This window comes from Elaeis guineensis, chromosome 6, assembly GCF_000442705.2.
Source record: "Elaeis guineensis isolate ETL-2024a chromosome 6, EG11, whole genome shotgun sequence".
Taxonomy (NCBI): domain Eukaryota; kingdom Viridiplantae; phylum Streptophyta; class Magnoliopsida; order Arecales; family Arecaceae; genus Elaeis; species Elaeis guineensis.
In genome coordinates this window covers 115,563,792-115,574,970 of record NC_025998.2, presented here as the reverse complement: position 1 = coordinate 115,574,970, position 11,179 = coordinate 115,563,792, and positions in this window count along the sequence as shown.

The following is an 11,179-nucleotide window of genomic DNA, read 5'->3' as shown; positions in this document are numbered from 1 at the left end:
GAGATGCGAACTAAATTACTGCTATAGGATTCTTGGTGCACAACAATCTAGGATATGGTGTTTGCTACCCTTAGAGAGTCCAGATCGCCATGGACTCTTGTAGAGGGCTCCATCGTTAGTATTGTCAGATCCATGCAGATATCAGTGATTTTCAATATGGTATTAGAGCTTAGTAAAGGGTGGAAGCGAGGGAGAAATCACACAGGATGAAACCAAAAATCTGCTGTAGAGGATCCTGAACACTTCATATTCATGGAGCTGTTTCTTAACACCCAAGTTTCAGATATTTTAGGCATTAAAATAGTAAGTTCTTAGGTTAACCATGTATCTACTATTTTAATTTCATGCTGATCTAATTCTAAGAGGATTAGGAGAAGGAGGTGTCAACAGGAGGCTGTTTGTTGAAATCTATACACCTATTTTACGATATGCCTTGGATCCATCTTTGTTTTTGCTGTGGTTTGGCCAACCAAAAGTAGCAGGTTGAAGGTGGAGGTTGAGAGGATTGACAAGAAGAAAAGTTTTCCAAAGTGGAAGGTTTGGATGGTAGGTTTTTTGATCCAACTTCGGTTGGATCTGGCCTTGGAGGAAAAAAGGCTGGAAGGTGTGATGGTTAGGCGATAGGGTTCTCTAGGAAAGATGTGTAGCAAGGGGCTGTTTTTATGGATGAAGAGTGATTGGTAGGTTTGACATGGTGGAGGAGAGGGTCCCCAAGGGGTAATGATCAAGGTGGAGCTGAAGAAACGACTATACAGCCTTCAGATATAGGAAGGCGGAGAAATAGTCGGGGTGCATTCAGTGGTTCGACCAGAGCATGGATTTGCAGAGTCTTGGGGTGATGGAGATGGATGATCCAAAGAGTGTCACAACTTGTTTAGAGGAGGAGGAGGTCCTCTAGTGGTTTCATAGGGGTCCATGAAGCATGGAAGGTCTGAAACGGCAGTTGCGATGGTGGAGGTTCAGCAGGAGGTCCAGCAAGGTAGTGCTGGGCAGTTGATCTTGGATCAGGTTTTGTCTTCTGTAGGGGCATCGGAAGGAGTTGTTCTTTAGGTGAAACATCAGCCAAAGGTGCCTCCACAGGTGGAGGATGGTTTGGCATAGGTTTAGAGCTGAGGGTTGCAGCGATAGGAGCCAGATTTCAGCATCAATGGCGGTGATGCATAGTATGATTTTTTGCGGGATATGTGAGTACCGGAGAGCCGTGGCTCTGAGGAGATCATGTCAGATGGTTCATTTGCAGTAAGAGAGCATTCAGATACCTATGAGGAGGTTGAGCCAAGCCTCAAGATGAGATAGATGGGTCTAAGCCTAGACAGGGTTTGAGCTATAGTCTCTCTAGGGAAGCTGAAGTGACAGTTGGTGTAGGTGCAGAAGAGGAAGATGCCAATAGGTCATAGGAGGGTGCCTGGATATAAGCAAAGATCTTCAGCCCAGGTGGAGGCAGTCATCTCAGAGGCCTTTAGGGGAGCTCCAGAGCTGAAGGATTTGGCATCGACGATGGAGGTTTGCACAGGGAACTGTCAGGGTGCACAGCGGCAGCAGGATCGTGTAGATAGATCATACAGAGGTTTGCCAAGGCTTGGGGACATCAAGATGGAGGTTTTTGGCATATATATGGTGCTCCCAGGACTTGAGAGATTAAAAAAGGAGCCATGGGTCTGGCTCCAAGATTCTAGGACTGGTTTGGATCCTAGGGCTAGGACCGGTTCGGTCCTAGGGTGGAGGTTTAGCCCTGCACAGTCATGAGGTCCTGGTTTGTGGGTTTCATGGGGGCTAATCCAAGTTTCGACTAAGTTTGGGCCTATGGGGTTGAGTGTATGATCATACTATGGGTGTATATGGGTTTAGGTGAGTGCATTCGGATTGGGTTAGCTTAGGAAGTTTCTAGAGTAGGATTTTGGTCCATGTATATGACTATATATACATTGTATGTAGCCCTAATTTGCGAGAAATGAAAGCAACCTTTTCTTCCTAACTTCTCTCCCTCTCTTTTTGATTTTTCATGCTGCCCAAGGAGCAACAAGGAAGGCTTCATGTGTGCCCCCCTTGGAAAGGGGGGCACGCGGCATGAGAAGGCTAGTGCTAGTGCTAGGAGAGAGTCCAATATGCCTGATACTCTCTCTCCTAGCGGGATCTAGGTTGCCCAAAGACCCATGCCTCTAGAGGAGGGCATTGGGAGTTGTCCCATGCATAATAGAGGGGTTTCTTATGGAGAGAAACTAGGAAGAGGTATGCCACAACATGGAGATGGGAGATCACGTGGGCAGGTTGCTATTTTGGTGCACTGAAAGTCCCTGTTGCACAGGGACTCTCTCACCATCTGAATCTTGATTTGTGTACTGGTTAAAATAGTACGAAGATCTTGATCTGGAGATCTTAATATCTTGATTGATCACCCAGAAGATCAGGATAGGTGGAGATGAGCCGCACAAGTTAAAGGCTGTGCAGGAGGAGAAAGGCTACCATAGAGTCTTAGTCCAATGAGGACTCATCCTCATCAATGGATTTTGTCCAAATTTGATAGCACCAAGGTATCACATCTCTAGCTCTAGTTCTTAGAGCCTTAGGAGTGGAAGATCAAATCTAGAGGTACATCCCAAGTCTCTGAAAGCAGGGAGATGCGAACTAATTCACTGCTGCAGGGTTCTTGGTGCGCAGCAATCTTGGGCGTGGTATTTACTACCCTTAAAGAGTCTGGATCATTATGGACTCTTGTAGAGGGCTCTATTGTTAGTATCCTCAAGTCCATGTAGAGTATCGGCAATTTTCAACAAGGGCAATCTTATATTAAAATGATCTAAGATTGATTTATAAAACCTATGTTCCATCAAATTACTCTAATTTAAAAATGTTCATATTATCACAGATCACATTAAGATGAATCTCTATCTATGAGTATCATCTCATGCATAAATATATAATAAAGATAAATTCAGATCTAATAGGATTCACATCATATAAAAATTAGATACTGAATTTATGGATGCATGAACATAAGAAATTAGATTTTCAGATCTCAAAATAATTTTTAGATCTTGAAATCAATGCATGAACATAAAACAATCTGAATTTTAGATCTGAAAATAGATTTTTAGATCATGAAATCTACGTAAATTTCAATCATTTATATTTTCAGATCTTGAACTCCATCTCCTTTTCACAATCATTTATGATTTCAGATTTGAAAATAATTTTCAGATCTGAAATCTTATCTTAATCTTACAATAATGAGATGGCTCTGATACCACTGTTAGAAAATACCATCACATGGTGATCAGGTATGCATGTAGAGATTTTAAAAATTTTTCAATACGTATAGAGATCATATCTCAACATAAGCTAGGTATCATCATATGTACAAGATTAAGATACAAGTAAAAATAAAAATCTAATTTTTATCTTTGCACGGATAGATCTTCACAACGATCTGATGATCTATGGATATCTTCAAAGTCCATTGAAGTCGCAATCCGATGATCTATGGATGTCTTCAAGTTCTTTTTGAAGCTGCACAAGTGTCTGACCTCTACAGATATCCACACAAGACTGATTTGATCAAGAGATCCCGATCTCATCGGGATGCTAGATCTCTTACAGAGATCGTTTCTTGGATTATCGAATCTTTTATCTCTTTGGATTCTCTTCTCAAAAAAATCAAAGAGATCCATAGGAGGATCTAGAAATCAGATCTAATCTGATTTATTTTTCTTTTCTCTTTTTAGGAGAAAAAGAAGATCTAAAGAAAAGAAGAATAAAAGATCCAATCTCTTTTTTTTTCTTTCCGTCCAACTCTTGGATTGATCTTGGAGGAGAGGGAGAGAGATGGCTGATCCAACTCTTGGACCAAGGAAGAGAGAGAGCCGTCCATCTCATGGATGTAATTAGAAAGGAAGGAAAGGAATCATGTCCATCTCATGATCGTTGGAAGGGGAAAGGGTGGGGCTTCCATCACATGGAACGCCCCCTCCCTATTTTTATCTTTTGTGCAGCTCAACAAACATCACGCATGCTCCTCTTTTTTTGTTCTTTCATACACACCACAATTCTCTTAAATTCACTATGAGATAAGTAAGGAGGTGCCTCATCTAATCCCTTTTAAATAGGAATTAGTTAGGGTTAGGGTTTGTTAAGAGTCCATCAAGAGAAGGACTCTTGTGTACCACCCTTCCCCTTGTGCGCCATCCCTTTTCTTCCACCAATATATTTTACACACAACTTATTTTGGCATGAGAGTTTGGATGTGGATAAGGAGAGAGAGTTTCAATCTAATGGGACTTTAATTTTTTATCTTAATTTCAATCCGATTTGAATCCAATTCAAATCTAAATCGAGTCAAACCCAATTAGGAATTAAGTTCAAATCTTATTTAGACTAAAAAATCCAAATTAAATCAAATCCAATTAGATTAGATCTGATTTAATTCAAACCATATTTGATCAAATCAAATAATAAACAATATTTATAAATTAGTCCTCTTATAACTTACTAACTCTTAGTAAGTCCTTCATATAATTTTTACATGTAAGTCCAATCATCAATCAAATTGATAATTAAATCTTTTTTGTAATTTAAAATCACTATTTGATATCCTGATCAGTCAGGATTTTTTTTGTATGTGATCCCGTAGGTTCTATTCTGACTGATAGTAAGATATATTTTGATTTCCATCAAAATATCATTGAAACTCCTTTTAATAGATTGGAACAATTCTAATTCTGCCCATCAAGTGTCATCGATCATCAAGATACTTGATGAGTCTTATGATCCACCAGTGACACCTAGCAATATATAGTGGCAATCCAATAGAATAGAAGTAATAAATCTCTAGGTATAGTTATCATGTGATTCAGTTCTTCTTTCGTAAGTTTCGACAAGACGGAGGTTATGAAAACTCGTCAAACGTCATTGTCTATCATATACAAGATTGGCTCGACTCGAGTTTATTTATAAATTTTTATGAAAATTTTTTTTCAGTATTTACACTTGCTTTGGCTAAAGACTTTCTAAACTGAGTCTCACGAATCACATAGGACTTCTTCTTTTCTACTAAGATCGATAGATTCCATCTAGTGCATACCCTATTCCTACAATGAACTTACTGCAGCTAACATATACCTTAAGGCTCTATATGGCTAGAAGATTATGTTATGATGTAGTCAAACTATAGCAACCTCATTGTGAACAGTCGAAGCACCATAGGTTAAAGAACCATTCACGCTGCTACAGTATTGAGAATGTCATTGATGAGTGAGTAGATTTTCAAATGACTTCTCATATTAGTTATGCTTGGTACCTTTATTCTCTAACAAATACCTGCACTCTCGCTCTAGTATTCTCACACTATAGACTCAAAACTCATCTACCCATAAAGAAGCAATCTGTGCACCAATCTATCTAGATTGATCACCATCTTCATGATGATCCAGTAGTCGGGAGCAGTTTATAAATTAACCATCAATGATACATGCCTCAAATTCTCAATTTTTGAGAATATGTATCATCATCTTGTTAATTCATTAAACAATTCATAGACACATATACTACATGAATGATAATTAACTATCCTAAATAATTAGATCAAGTATGAAATTATGTCCTAGAAAAAATTAATGTGTCAATCTGATTGGCTTCTAGGATATGCATCTAACAAAACCATCATTGATAGGGCTTTATTAGACTTAGAGTCTAATGTGAACATCTTATCTTATTCGATCTATAAATAATTAGAGATAGAAGAATTAAAGCCTATAGAAATCACATTGTAATTGGCAGATCGATCAGTGAGGGTTTCCAAAGGGATTGTGGAGGATGTCACTACTACAAAACAGGCCTAGGGCAGCAGTTACTATGGCAGTAGTTTAAAAACTGCTGCCATAGCAAGTATGCAGCGGTTATTCATAACCACCACCATATGTTGGATATATGACAGTGGTTATAAGTAACCACTGCCATAAGCCTAACCTATGGCAACGGTTAAATATAACCACGGCCATAGTCCCAACCTATGACAATGATTGCAAATAACTGGTGTAATAGGTTTTAAATATTACAGCGGTTGACTAACTGCAACCATAGATTTGAGATATAGCAGCGGTTATAAATAATTGCTGCCATAGATTTGATTTATAGCAGTGGTTATGTGTAACTCTTCTATAGGTTCGATATATGGCAGTGATTATAGTAACTATTATTATATCTCCGACCTATAGTAGCAGTTAGGTGTAACTGCTACTATAGATCAAACCTATGGTAGTGATTTATAATAACTATTGCTATAACTGATTATAGCTGTAATTTTGTGTTGGGAATAGTATCCCTAAGCCAATTGTCAGTCTGTTGACGGTTATGCTCATTTTTATATTTGTACATGAATTATGAATTAATAAAAATTATTTTGATATTTTTTATCACAAAATATTTCATCTTCTAATGAACTCCTATGTTGTGGTGAAGTCCTTAGGACTATTTAGACTTGACAAAGGAAGATTTGTCATTTAGTCCTTAAATCTATTTGTGACCAAATGATACGTTGTTACCAAGAATGACAATATTTATCAAGCATAGGTCGTTGTATGCCATATAGGTTGGTTGTCCTCTTAACCAATGAGTGTGGAGACATTGGTATGGCATACAGGTGAGATGTAAGGGTACATCTGCACTGAATGTGACCGACTCCGGAGCTATTTCTGCTGTCAAGATTTGCTCCAATGGAATATGGGTATAAATATCCCTCCGACCTGAGACTGCCACGGTGACTTGCAAGCAACTCACTGCACTTAGGCACTGGACTACCTAAATTTTTAATTCAGTGACGGAAGGCTGCTAGGTGTAGTCAAGTACTTGACTTGTCGGTGCGTGTGTCAAGATAGGATTGACCACTCCAGTTTAGGAGCTGTGTACAATCGTGTTTCAATTTAGCAAAACCTTGATCAGGGTAGTCTTTGTGAGGAGTCACAGGATTGTTTGAATTGATCACGATTCGGATGATCTGATCAGGGTTGACAGTTTAATCCTGAGTCATCCTAAACACAGGGGTCAAAAGGATGAATTATACAGTAACCATATTCATGTAGGTTCTGAGTGTTGCAATTATGACTTTTCGACCTATCCAGATATCGGGTACCATTGCTAGATGGTCACTTCGATTAGTATAGGAATTGGTTCCTGTGCTACCGACTTAGGTTCAAACTTGCGGGGTTACACACATTAGAGGTTTCTATCTGATCTGATGGCTGATGTAGAATCCTACATGTTTGGAACTCAGTGATTGAGAATCAGGATTCTCTGATCATGAGTTTCACACATTATGGGTACCGGGGTCAAGAGTCCCACTGGTTAGGACTTTTCGTTCAGGGTTACATATCGATGAATTCTGATGCCCGATTGCCCATCGAATTTGGACTCAGTATTTATGAGAAGTTTAATTAGTGATTTGATCACTAATTAACTCAATTTAATTGAGTAATTATTTTTGGATCAAGTCCAATTGAATTGGATTCAGTTGGGTTTGACCCGATTAGGTTAAGAGTTGACCTAATCGTCAAGATGGTTTGGTCCCTGATTTGATCAGGGGTTGAGCTTAGTCAATTTCAGATTTGATTAAAATTTTATTGAGCCTAATTAAGTCTAATTAAGTTGGGTTTAAATTAGTCTAATTGGACCTAACTTATTTGGTTCAAGTAGGTTGGTTTAAATAATTAAACCACCTTGACCCAATCTCCATGCGCCACCTCACTTCCATTGCACCCATTTGAATTCATGAGAAAGAACTTCTCATGAATTTTTTCCTCATGCCAAGCCCTCTCCATGCCCCACTTTAATGTGCTATATGAATGGATAAGGATGATTGGTTGGCCATTCAAATTCAAAATAAAGTTTGAATTTGAATGGGCAATCAATCTTTGTACCTTATCTTTTTTTTTATGCCCCATTTATTACATGAGAAAATATTTCTCATGAAATTACTCCATGCATAATTTAAGCCATGCCTCACGCCTTTAGTGGATAAGGGATGAGTTGGTGTCCATTTGATTCAAAATTTGATTTGAATTCAAATGTGCAATTACTCATCTTTATCCTTTCTTTTGGATAAGATGTTTGACGTTGTTATAAAAGGAGGAGAAAAGTGGGACGTGCAAGAAGAAGATTTTTGGAGAAAAATTTTGGGGCGTGAGAAGTCTTGTGCATGAGAAAGAAGTCCATATCCTTCCAAGAGATAAAGAAAGAAAAGAAAGAAAAGTGGGTGCAAGGTTTTCGATGAGTTCCTTAGAGTTTTAGCCTGGGGTTCGGGAAGTGAGAAAGTGAGCTACGAGTGTCGTGAGCCCACAAAATTTTAGAAAGATCTTCAACATCCTCTCAAGCATGTTTGTTGATGATCCGGAGCATCCAAAAAATCGACAGACATCGATCGAAGGAGTTCGATCAGCATCGATCGTCAAAAAGGCTCAACAACGAGCTAGCACTTGTGAGGAGTCGATCAGATCGGGAGCTTCGTGTGGATGATCCGTAGAGGTCAGACACGTTGTGTGACTACATCACGATGATCAGACTCTCTCGATGGTGATCAGATTACGGTGATCTACTACCCGCACAAAGGTATTGTGTTCTGAACACATTACAGTAAAGTATTTACTGTTCGAATTTGAATTTTAAATTTAAATGCATGCATGCTATATATCTTATTTAGATCCTAGTGTAGGATAAATTTATATTAATTAATTAGATTAATTAATATTTTTCCACTGTAAAATTATAATTTTGAAAAAGTTTTAAAATTACCATTTTACCCTTGCACTGAATTTTCCCCACAAATGGTATCAGAGCTAGGTTATTAGATATGATATATATTTGCATGCATAGATTAAGTTGTAATCTAAAATTTTAAATTTAAAATTTGAAATTCAAAATTTAAAATTTAAATTTTGAAAGTTGTTCGAAATTCAAAATTCAAAAAATTTGAAATTCAAAATTTGAAATTTAAATTTTGAAATTTGAAATTAGAAATTCAAAATTCAAAAAATTTGAAATTCAAATTTTAAAATTTGAAATTTGAAATTTGGTTGAAATTTCAAATTTGAAATTCAAAATTTAAAATTTAAAATTTGAAATTTAAAATTTGAAATTCAAAAATTTGAAATTCAAAATTTGTTTAAAATTTGAAATTCAAAATTTAAAATTTGAAATTTGAAATTTAAATTTTGAAATTGGTATATTTAGATATACTTGATCCAAGTAGCAAGTAGTCGAATTGGGTTGGTTGCCATGGCCGTTCGGTCATAGGAGAAAAGCAGGGTTTAAAGGCCCTCTCCTCCCATTCGATGGGATCTCCTATGGCGGTAGGGGTGCCGCTGCAATTATATCCCATGCAGATGAAGCAGCGAAAGAAATTAATTGTAAAGGTTCAATTGTAAAATTTATCATGAATGTGTTAGATTAGATCTAAAGAAATATTCATGATTTATTTTGATTGAGTTATTTTCTGTTATGTAATTAGCAATAGGATTGCTATTTATGAAATGTGCTGATCTATTTGTGAAATGAGTCAACATATTTGGTGAACAAAAAATAAAACCTTTCAAATTTGAAAATTATTTTTGAAATATCAAATCCTGACCCATTAGTCCAAATACTTAATTAAAAGAATTAAGTATTGTCTAGTAGGTCTAAAATTGTGAATTAAGACCTAAGACAATTGCATAAACTTGTGGGTCAATGGGTTAGATGGGTTAGGTCCATAATTGGGTTAGACCTAAGGTTAGCTTAAAGAAATGGACTAAATTAGAGTAATTGGTCAAATCTAATCAAAAATTGAATTAGATTAGGTCAAGGATACTCTAAACTCAACTCCAATAGTTGTAGTTAAATGGATCCATATCTTTAACTAGACCAAGATGGACTTAATTCATGGCTATGCGGTGGAACCCTATTTAATAAGTTGATCAAATTAAAACTAATGAACCAGTTGGTGTCTAAGGTAAGTTTGGCATTTTGACCAGTGGTTTTTAAGCGGGAGCTACTCGCAGTGATTCGATCTCTGACGAGTTAATGGCTTATCTCCACCACTGATCTCACTTACCTAGCCAACCTTGTGAATTAGGTTTTGATTAGATCACTTGGTGATTAGGGCTCACCCATGTCATTAGGTAAATTAGTTTGACTGATTTAGGTACTCCTAATGCCAGCTTTAATTAATTTTTTTTTTAATCTGACTTGGTGAAGTCAGTGGGAGGATTGAAATTGGCTAGATATTTTCTTCTCATCTATCCTTTAATAAAATCTTCAAAAATTATTAGGTCCCTAAAAATGATTAAGTTATATTGATAACTAAGTCATAGCCTCCCATTAAGTGAGTGATAATGAGTCCATTAGTTTAATAATCATTGGAGGCCTAAAGGCCTGGTGCTTATTGACTAATGGAATTATCATTCATAATATGATAATTTGGTTTGAGTTTTTCTGATGGTGGTCAGGTTGGCCAACCAAAGTCGGACCTGATCATTTATTTGTCCGATTCACCAAATCAAAGCATGTTAATGGTTGGACCTAACCAGATCTTTTTAGTGGAGGCCAAAGCCTACTGATTAGGTTCTGGGGCAAAATCAATTACTAGAAGTTGTTTAGAGAAACAACTGGTTATGAACCTATCCATAGATGCACATGGGTTGACCAACCAAAGTTGGGCTCGTGTGTAGTCTGTGTGGATTCTAGTACCCACTAAGGAATTAAAGTAATTCCTCGAATTGGAGGTTGAGGCTACCAGTTCGTAAAAATACTGAGAGAAACTTTAGACTAAAGTCCAAGTCTTTAGTATTTATAATTTATGTACTAATAGAGATCTGGTTTTCTTTTATGCAGCTATGGCCACTACCCTATCCCTCCGGTCATTATTAGATAATGACAAGCTCATGGGACCTAATTTCGATAGCTGGTATTGAAAATTAAAAATCATCCTTGAGCATGAACGGACCTTTATGTTGTAACGGATCCTGCACTTGAGGAGCCAGCCCCGAACGCTCGAGGGACGGTCTGAGACACTTACCAGAAGTGGCTCAACGACCGCACCACCGTTCGGTGTATTATGCTGGCGGCAATGAATGATGAGTTCAGCCGCAGGTTCGAGAATGCCCAGCCACAGGAGATGCTTCAAATGTTGAATGACTCCTTTGGCACGCCTGATGAT